We start from the raw sequence: 10,935 nt of genomic DNA, 5'->3' as shown, positions 1-10,935 counted from the left end.
TGATGGGACTGCCCCCCGGCGCACCGCCGATTTTCTTGGTGCGCGTTGGGGCAACGAAAAGCCGCACCGGGAGGGTGCGCTTCGTTGATCGAGGACGTACGGTGCGCACCGGTGCACTTGATCGAAGATGGAGGGGCGCACCTCAGTGCCCCGGTGCGCACCGGTGCGGATGATCGAGGATGCTATAAAATTAGTTCTCCTGTGTTTTACAGCGCAATATTTATATTTCCGAGGTGGTGCCTGTCCCTAGCCCATATTTATGCAACAAGATTGGCGCTAAAATTTCGTTTCACTACCCCTTTAACGGCTCTCAAAAAAGTGACAGACGCCAACCTTGCCATGTCGTCACGTAGTCGAAAAGGGCGGTTCCGCGGTGCGCGCCCGTTCCTTGTTTACGTTCCTCCTACCCCTACGTCACTTCTGTTTCTAGTTTCAAGAAAGTAACGCGAAGACGAACAAAGCGGCGCATTTTAATTTACGGTGCGAGGAGAGACGTTGTGAGAGTGGGCCGTCTACAGCTCTGTATGACGAGGAACTGGCGTTTCTACGGGAATGTGACACGTGTTAAAGAGTAGATGACGTTGTATGCTTGTGAATGTCTCGACTATAACAACGATTTTTTTTGTGTCCTTCGAATTAAAAAAGAAAAAAAAAAACAGTTGAAAGTACAGCGCTGTCTGTTTGCATCTACTCGTACCTTCCTTCGTCTTCGCATTGTTTTGAATTTCACAGATCCACTCAAGCAGCGCCAAAAAGACGTCGACACGGCGCTGGTCATCTTTGTGGTTTGGATATTACCGGCTAAACCATGCAGTTGCAAACACATAAAAAAAAAGAGCACGAACGCGGAGCAATCTTTGTGCGAAAAAGGTTTAGCTAAAGTCCCAAGATAAGAGCTTTCTTCAAGTAGCGACATTTTTTGAAGGGCCGTCTGCGTTACCCCGTACGAAAATGTCAGATGGGAGCGGTCCCAGTTTGGGTCCGCGGAGTTCTGAACTTCTGGAAAGTTCCGATCAGCGCGATTCTGGGCGTAACCAGTCGAATCCAGTGAGACGCAACGCACTGGAATCGCACGGTGATCGGTGAATCTGATCCGCTCCCCTTGTTCCAGTAGGGTCTGCTCCCAGCCAGCGGCTCCCAGCCAGCGGGCGCGCAAACTGTGGGCGCTGTGGGCGCGCATATGCGTGACTGGAGGAGGCGAGGGAGGAGGGGGATGGCGGAGAAGTTTCGCCACTTTCGCGGTCTCCCGCGTGTCACGTGTTAGGGACAGGCGCCTCCGCTGCATCCCCTACGCGGGCGCTGCGAGCGGGCGTTGGATGGGGAGCAATGGGCACGAAAGGCTAATGGATGGGGAGCAATGGGCACGAAAGGTTTTCAGCTATTTATACATGAGGAGTGTAGACACAAAGTGGAGACAGCGCACTAGGAAATTAAGAGGAAGGTTTTTGGGCTATGGCGAAGATACGGAAGAGCAAGTCTCAGTTAAGAAGAAAGTTAAGGCCACAGAAAGAGATCGGTGGCTAGAGGGAATGCAGACAAAGACTGCTCTGGAAAGCTATAGATTAAACAAAAGAGTTATTGCCAAAGAAAGCATTTATGACAATTCTAGGGGAAGCTCATTGCTGTTTGAGGCAAGAACGGGTGTTCTGCGAACCAGAACATACAGAGTGAAGTACCAGGAAATTGATACAGTGTGCACTGCTTGTGGAGAGGAGGACGAGACGGCTGAGCACTTGATACTCTACTGTAAAGGGCTTCACCCTATGCCTACCGAAGACAACATAGATTTAATAAAGTCATTGGGTTTTAGAGACAGCGAAGGGAGAGTGGATTTCAAGACTGTAGAGATTACCAAGCAAAGATTAAGTGAATGGTGGCAGAAATCGAGAGAGAAAACTAGGTATTTTCTTAATCACTGATGGCAAGGGGGTTTCATAGCCTCACTTTCTTTGCACTGCGGAGTGAATATAGATTTCACATTTAAATATTCTAAGCTTAAATGGTAAAACAAAATGGCTAGGTGGCGTAAGCTACCGCCCGATCCAAAGGGCTCAGCCGTATTCATCCATCCATCCATCCGTTCTCCGCGCGCGCGCCCGGCTTTGTCTCCGAGTCAGTTTAGTTTTGTTCTTCGCGTTCGTTGCACGGTCGGTTGGCGCTCGACCGGCGTCGACGTTCGCGCTGCGGGCGCACGGATACTGACGCGCCCATCGTTGCCCTGGATGGATACCTACTGACCTCGGCTTTGCATCTTTATTCAGTGTGAAGCTGCCGACCCATTGCACTTTGGCTCGGCATCTGGATGCGCTTGGCGCTGGTGTGCTTGGTGACAATACTTGGACAACTCGGATACCGCTTGCCCGCCGGAACATCCCGATGCACTCCATCACTGGATACTGTGCTTGTGCGTGCTGTGTGTGTTCCGTGCACCGTGTTTGGCGACGACGCGCGCCTTGCATTCATTGTCTGTTGCAGTCAGCGGCAGCGCTTCGACAGTTTCGGTTCTTCTCCGCTCCCGTCAGACTGCCGGCCGGCGGCGACGTTCGCGCTGCGGGCGCACGGATACTGACGCGCCCATCGTTGATCGGATGGATACCCACTGACCTCGGCTTTGAATCTTTATATAGTATGAAGCTGCCGACCCATTGCAGTTTGGCTCGGCATCTGGTTGCGCTGGTGTGCTTGGTGACAATACTTGGGCAACTCGGATACCGCTTGCCCGCCGGTACTTCCCGACGCACTCAACACTGGATACTGTGCTTGAGCGTGCTGTGTGTGTGTGTTCCGTGCACTGTTTAATGACGACGCGACGACGCCTGGACGACCGTGTTCGCCGCCATAATTACCGCTGCGCTCACCACTGGACTCTACAGAAGTCTTCCGTGCGATGCCCTTAGCCGTTACAAGCGAGAGATCGTCGCGATTTCAGTCCTACTCCGCCTGGGTCTGAAATCGCGATGATCTCTCGGTTGTAACGGCTAAGGGCATAACACGAAATTCTTTTGTAGAGTCCAGTGGTGAGCGCAGCGGGAATTCCGGCGGTGAAACGGTCCTGGGTTTAAAATTGGGACTGGAACTGCGCGGTTCCAGGCTGGATACAAGCTGGTGCCCCAATTTTGGGTCTAGGCGGAACCGGCATTTTTCATTCCGGCCTGAATCTGACATTTTCGTACGGGACTGTGCAGGTTTTGGGAAGCGAATGGCGGCGCACAGCAGAGGTTTGGACTGAATGCCGCTATTTTGTTCCAGCAGAATATGCTTTGTCATTTCTATTGGTTATCATGAGAGTTTAAGTTTAGCAGGTGCTAGCAGACGCACAAGTACAATGAGCAACGTGACGTCGCTCTTTCTGCGATGCTTGCGTGGCTCAGTCGGATTGCACCGTCCGCTGTGGTCGGATTTCAAGTGCAGTATTGCAGACCAGGCTGGCTGCTCCCTTGCTTTTATCAGTGAGCTTGAAGACGCGGCTTCCATGAAGCCTTCTACGAAATGTTGGCAGTCTTACTTGAATTTTTCCACATCATGCTATTAGCCCATACTTGAGGGAGATAGAACGGCGATCATCTTCTGCGTCTTCCCGCCCCTCCCCCAAGTCGAATTTAATCAATAGACTACAAGTCTCTGACCATATACGGCTCTGTCCCTGACAGCACCAAGGTGTAGTACTCTGCCTCCAGCGCGGGCTTTCTGCCTTTGATAGCGCTTCGTCGTATGCGCAGCCGAAGACTGACGGAAGAAAAGGTGCGCGTGCTGGAGGCGGAGCATCTACAGTAGAGATGTCGCGAACCACCCTAGGTTCGAATTCGAAAGGTTTCAATACTTTAGACCAAACTGAGGTTTGAATTCGAAAGGTTTCGATATTTTCGAACCGTACCGAGGTTCGAATTCGAAAGGTCTCAATTTTCGAACACCGTGGAGTTTCGAATTCGAAAAGGTCGTTTCGAATTCGAAAAGGTCGAAGCTGTCACGGTTTGTAAAAGTTCGGGTTGGAATATTTCGAATATTTTTTTACTTGAGGTTCGATAAATTTGAAGATTTCGAACTTTCCTAACGTGAAGTTGAAGAGATTCGGAAGTGTTGAATTTCTTAAAATCTGAAGTTAAAAGAATTCGAAGTTCGCGATTTTCTTTGAATCTGAAGTTCGAAAATTTGAAGATTTCGATTTTTTTTTTTATTGAAAATTCGAAAGTTTCGAATTTTAGAGACATAAAGGTCGAACAATTCGATGACTTGGAATTTCTTTCTACATTAAGCTCAAAAGTTTCGATTCACTTTTAAAGCTAACTTAAAAAAAAAAAAAAAAAAAAAAAAAAAAAAAGCTTTAAAGATTTGAAATTTTTTTAAGAAACAAGTTTGCGAAGTGTGTGATATTTAGACTGCGCGAAGTTGGTCAGACATTTGAATAAGACGACGAGTGTCCACTGCAGTTTTGGTTTCGCTGCTTAATTCACGTGGGCAACATAACTTCACGTGCTTGTTTATGAATATCAACTAATAATCGTGGTTAAGCTGCTCCATAAGAAGGGAAGGGATGAAGAAGCACGTGAAAATATCCCAGTGGTGTTGAATTTCCTGCATCCGCGAGATAAAAAGAATACCATCATGTAAAACGTGTTCCCGTGCGAGAGGTAAAGTAAAACTCACCGACTGGAGTAGATGGATAAAATAATGATTGTCACAAACGTCAGCCTAACAAAAAAAAAAGAAATGTAAATGAATGCCTAAAAACTGTTTTTTTTAATATTTGTGAATCAAAAAGAGCATAAAACACTAGCCTTCCATAGAAACATTAGACAATTTAGATGTTATAATAATAATAATACCAATCAATCAATCAATGTTTATTTTAGTGCCCAGGAACAACCTTGCGGTCTTGGTACTAGCTGGCACACTGGATGGAATTGAATACATAAAACACACAAATGCAGAAGAGCAATGGACTATACAGTAACTGCATATAATCATACACGACATACACTTATCTGAATGATAACAAAATACAATGCCGAGGTCTTGTGCACAATGATGAGAAATTGCAGTGATGTAAAAACAAGTGTGAGAGGCACTCAAAACGAATAATATACAAAGCACTAACGCAAGCGCAGACCCTCCAGTGTCAGTGCTCCCCGAAATCAATCTCAAAGTGAACCAAAGTCGCTATTCACCCGCCGGACAGGTCTTCAATAGAAATAATAAATGCCCTGTAGCACGAGTTAAAAATATCGGGTTTCTCAGAGGGCTGTCTATAACACTCAATCAGTCTAATAATGGGGCTTAAAAAACTAACATTTTTTTTTAAATATAAAATGACGATTCATTCCGAGTAGGCATATATGCCTACTCGGAATGAATCGTCATTTTACTTCAGAAAAGAGGCTCGCTGAATTAATCGAACCATGCAACGTTTTAAACAAAAACAATAGGTCTGCGTTCTGCCGACGCCGGTGCAGGTTCAGCAAGTTAACACGCTCTAACGTTGCGTCATAAGTTGAACAATAAACTTCCTTCATAGGGTAGCGATGTTTAAAGATAGAAATAAACTGTTTTGGAACTCTTTCGATTTCCAATGAGTTAATTTTAGAGATTCCGTTCAACACAACTGAGGTATATTCTAACCGGGGCATGCACAATGAGCGGTACAACGTCAGAAACGCAGAAGCACGCTGGAAGTCCTTCGTTAATTATAATATTCATAATAATATTATTAATAATATGAATCTTTATTTTATGTGTCCACAAAGAGCTCATGGCCTTTTGTGAGGTACAAAACACATTTTCGTACATAACACAGGAAAACAAACACATTAAATAAAACTACAGGGAAGAAAATGTGCTGAATGCAAAAAGCCTGCACAACCACAAGTTGACTTCACAAAATTATGCGAGTAATTTCCCCTCAAGATTACGACTCAAAGTTGATGCGCCACTAAATATTTCTAGCCGTGATGAATCGATCCTGTTAAATCCCGCTCGCATTATTATCAACGGAGATGTGACAAAAAAAAAAGTGCTATGGTTACAATGAGATTCGGAGAGAAAAAAACTGTAGCGTACGCTAAAGAAACTTCCGATTGCTTAGGAGTAAGAATGCGAACGCATTCCTAGACGCAGCGCATTCCTACAAGCACGCGCCACGTCTTCCTTTTCCACACGGCGCTCCGGCGGTGACATCTTGCTCCCCCACTGCACAGGCGTGGCGAACTCCGCCGGCTCCACGGCTTCCGTGACGATGCATCTGCGTTTCTGTGCTTTTCTTTGCGTTTTATTTTTGAGGCACGCCGCTTTGACCTTGAGCGCCCCTCCGGCTTCTGTGACGAAGCATTTGCGTTGCTGTGCTTTTGGCCCATGGGAATTTAACTGCCGTTTCGCTGCTACAGACGGCGGGGAAAAATTTTCCGCTAGGTTTAGCGGGGAAATTTTTCCGCTAAATCTAGCGGTGAAATTTTTCCGCTAGATTTAGTGGGAAAACTTTTCCGCTAGATTTAGTGGGGAAATTTTTACGCTAGATTTAGCGGGGAAATTTACCCATAATGTATCGCGCGGTTACGCCGACGCTGACAGCGACGGCGACGCCGACGCCGACGCCGCTCAAGCCGAAAACGGGCACCTAAGAGTTGCGCTCTAAAAACTCCCGCTTAAACGGCGTCCTTCGTACCGATTGGTCGTCGCAAGTATAAATAAAACGACGGGGCAACCCGCGTGAGTCAGCCTTCCTTGACATTATGTGAGGTCCTGATCCCTTGTTATCATCTACGGTCACGGACTTATCACAGCTAAGAGTGCGCTGTGACGAGGCTGAGGGCAGAACGCGCCGATCTAACCTTCTTTTCTTTCGCTTCCGCGATGCTGATAAAGAGACCTGGGGCCTTTAACTCGTCAAACACAAAGTTGGGGCCGAAATTGATTGAGCGAACCGATTGGACAATCACGACGATGACTTGGCACTTTTGTCGCCAATGTCCAATCGGCGTGCTCCGCGAACTTTCGGCTCGAACTTTGTGTTTGACGAGTTTAGGGCCCCTTGGGCTCCTAAACTCGTCAAACACAAAGTTGGGGCTGAAGTTGACGGAGCACACCGATTGGCCTATGAAGACCATGACTTCGCGCTTTTTTCGCCGACGTCCAATCGGCGCACACCGCGAACTTTCGGCTCCAACTTTGTGTTTCACGAGTTTAGGGCCCTTGGGCTCAATCAGAAAAATACTGCCCTCGAGGTGTGCCTCGAAAAGTTGGGTTTAGAAGTTGCCCATAAGTGACCATAAGGCAATGATCACTTTAGTGATCATTGCCTTCAAGCCTCACTTCAAGCCTCACGTTCCTGTACTTGATTGTGAACAAAAGAAACCGCCATAGACAAGAATACGCACAAATATATTTGTTATGTTTATGTCAGAATGCATTCTTTTTTTTTAAATTTATGATGGCAATAATAAAATTGGGATTTATAAGCAGAAAATGTTCTAGCCGAAATGGCAACCAAGATAACCAAGATACAACAGGATACACGGTAGCATGCATATGAGCGAAAGCTCGGAATCCGAAGTCGAAAGGCGGTGACTGTTTCGACGTCCACCGTCAAAATATTTTAAAAATTATTTTTACGTCTTGGACGTCACTTTTGTAAAACGTCAAAAGAGTGGCTTTATTATTTTGACGTCCTCCTTCAATGCAGCGTCCGCCGTAGTGATAGCCGTTCTGAAATTTCATTCTGTTTAGTTTCTGATGGTATTGTCGGTGTTCTGTTGGAGTTTTGACGGATTCATGCGTTGCGTGCCTAAGAAGTTTCGGTCCGACTTACGTGTGGCCTAATAACTAATGCACTTTGAAAAAATATATATATATATTTTTTTTTTTGCATTTTACATTATTTAAAAGGTTATAAAAACAGCAGTCGACTACATTACATTTGTTTTCAGAAAATGCATGTCGATCTGCGACACTGCCTGCAAGCAAGATGCTATGTTTTTTACCGCCTGCTTCGATATTTATATAATAAAATATAAAACATATATAAAATATTTTGACAGGGGACGTCAAAATGTTTTGAGAATATTTTCACGTCTTCAGGAACTGGCGTCACAGATGTCAAAATAATATTCCAAATTATTTGGAAAATGGACGTCGAAATAGTCATCCGCAGATGAGGAAAGCTTTGGCAGGAGCGCTGGGTTTTGTTGATGGGAGTGGGAGGATAGACGAAAAAATAATTACAATAACAAAGAAAAGGTTAGAAGACTGGTGGAAAAGATCTAGGGAAGTGTTATATTTCACAAAATTGTAGGGTTAGACCAACGACCTTGGGTTAAACCAACGTTACTAAAACACTCAGTTGGGAAACTCGCCGTCGAAACCTGGGCCGCTGGCGTCCACCGAGACCGAGCTAAATGCGACAACAGCGCCACTCTTTATCATTTATCTGTACTGTGGTCACCTTGAGCTTTTTGAAAGCCTGTTTTTGCGTAAAAACAAACGCAAAAGACTCTTTTTGTATGAAATTTATTGGAGTTTAGTACCAAAAGAGGGGCGCGTTATGTTTTTAAAATCTTTAGTTTGCAGGGTTTTGCGGCACAATTAATATTGTTTTTATACAACCATGCCTCAGCGGGCCTTTCAGGTAGCACGTCCTGCCCTAGGTGCATTTTAGCTTCGGTAGTTGAACGCGGCGCGTCCGCCGGGGAGATGGGGGTGGCACCCCTGTAACCTCTACCGCTGTATCTGTTCTTGTAACCAAAATAGAAGTCACGTGCAGTTCCTCGAGTGGCCGCTGCGGGAGAAATGGTGGCGTCGTGTTCGTCATTAGCTCGGTGCTTGGAGACAGTTCGGGGCCACTTCTTCAAAGCTGTCTCTATGGGAGTTTCCCAACTGAGTGTTTTAGTAACGTTGGGTTAAACGTACGATCCGTAGGGCAGAAGGTGGGTACACTAGGCTGCCAGAGGCGCCTCCGCCGTAGGGATTGTAGCTTTTAAGAAGAAAACAGGTCATGTGTTCATTTCGTGGCTAGGGCAGTGAGGGGGCAGTGGCAACGAGTGATGAACGCAGGCTACGAGGAAGACTTCATCGGGAGGCAAATGACATTAATGAACCGGGAAAAGGAAAAGGCGGAGGAAAAATCGAGAAACAGGATCGCAGTGATGCCGTATTTTCACACCGTGTCACACAATATAAAAGCGTGTGCAAAAAAATTTGGCGTTAATGTAGTTTTCAGCTCGGACTTTAAGTTGGGCAACCTCACTCCGTTCCAAAGAGAGCAAAAAGGGTGCCAAAAGGGCCACAGGGAAAAGTCTGTGCCTTGTGAGACTGGCGTTGTTTACGACATACCGATGACGTGCGGTTTTAAGTATATAGGGCAGACCTCAAGATGCTTGAACGATCGTCTGACTGAGCACAAGAGAAACGTACAGATAAAATCGACTAATTCCGAAATTGCGACACATGTACAAGAATGCAAAAACTGCTCAGCCGAGTGGTCCGGTACAACGGTAGTATGCAAAGAGATAAATGACGTTAAAAGGGTTGTAAGAGAGACAGTAAAAATTAGGTCGATCGGCAATTGCATAAGCCAGGCGTCTATGCTTCTTAGTGATAGGGCGAAAGCTTTTCTGCGAGTATGAAGTGAACAGGTTTTGTGTGCTTTCGCCAGAGGTGCCTCCTTTGTCATGTTCTTGGTCCGTTTGTATACTGTACTGTACAAAAAGGTGTATTAGGTTGATGGGTTCGAACTGCAGTCGGTTCCGTGTGGGTCGTTTTCTTTGTCTTTTGTAAGAGTGGCTGCGAGGTCAAAGAATGTTACCTTCGGCCGACGTTTTGATGTGTGTGTAGCTTTTGTTAGTTCAAAATAATTCGTTGATTTTTTCTTTTTTTTTTTTAGCATTGTTGTGGCTGCGAAGTCAAGATGTGTCCCCTTGGTGCCTTTGTTTGGAGTGTTTTTTTATGGTGACGATTTTTGGATCAGGATGTATAAAAGGAGGGAAAACTGAATAAAGTGGTTAGCTGTGTTTGAGACGTTCGTCGTGTTTCTTCCACCCAGTCTCAGGTGGTCTAAAAAAATGCTAGATATATAATTCGGCGAAATTGAGGGGTTTAATTCAATTAATTCAAAATTTAATTTAATTCAAAAGTTAAAAAAATTTAAAAGCAGGATTTAAACTCACTAGGTGGCACTAGCTACCTTCCAATGTAAATGGTACTGACAATGTTGTCCATTTATCCATCCAACCAAATCGAAACTACAGTGGAAACCTATGGTGGAAACTACATGAACCGAATCAGCAACCAAATTTACGTTCACTAACGCCTACATAGGCGCTAGCTGTTAAGTGGGCCTCTAAATCCATCCATGAAAATGTTCGCCTATGATGCTTGATTTTCGGGTCAGTGGTGTATCTTCATTGCTCTAAAGCAGTGGTTCTCAACCATCGATGTCTGTGGATCGTCGGAGATTATGGAAGATCCCGTTCGTGGTGAAGGAAGGGAAAAGGTATAAGTTAAATATAATGATAATTTTATAAATGGTTATAACTAAGGGCTAGTGTGAAGTGGACTTCTCTTATTGACATACATACGAGAAAACCCGCCTGAAAACTGAAAATTTTCTTTTCGATCTGAAAATATTGCCGGGTTTCACAGATGAGGCAAGGCTTCGCGGACTCAAAGAATGCCTTCGCGAATCCCAAAGGGTCCGAGGACCCCCATTTGAGAACCACTGCTCTAAAAAAAATAAAAAAAAAAATAAAAAATCTTAAAAATTTCAACTTTTTTGGGTGGTTCATTTCGTGATCTCCCGACAATTACGAAAAGCGTTTGGTCAAATACAAACGGCGCTAGTTCTTGTTTGCCGCAACTATGAGAAGGTTGCGCCATAGAGTTATTATAATGTACGCTAGAGGTTCAAGTGGCGCTAGTGTGCTGACGCAAATTGAAGCAGACAGCAACCAG

The sequence above is a fragment of the Ixodes scapularis genome, unplaced genomic scaffold (genome assembly GCF_016920785.2).
Source record: "Ixodes scapularis isolate PalLabHiFi unplaced genomic scaffold, ASM1692078v2 PGA_scaffold10__122_contigs__length_95168666, whole genome shotgun sequence".
NCBI classification, from domain to species: Eukaryota; Metazoa; Arthropoda; class Arachnida; order Ixodida; family Ixodidae; genus Ixodes; species Ixodes scapularis.
This window is presented reverse-complemented; position numbering follows the sequence as displayed.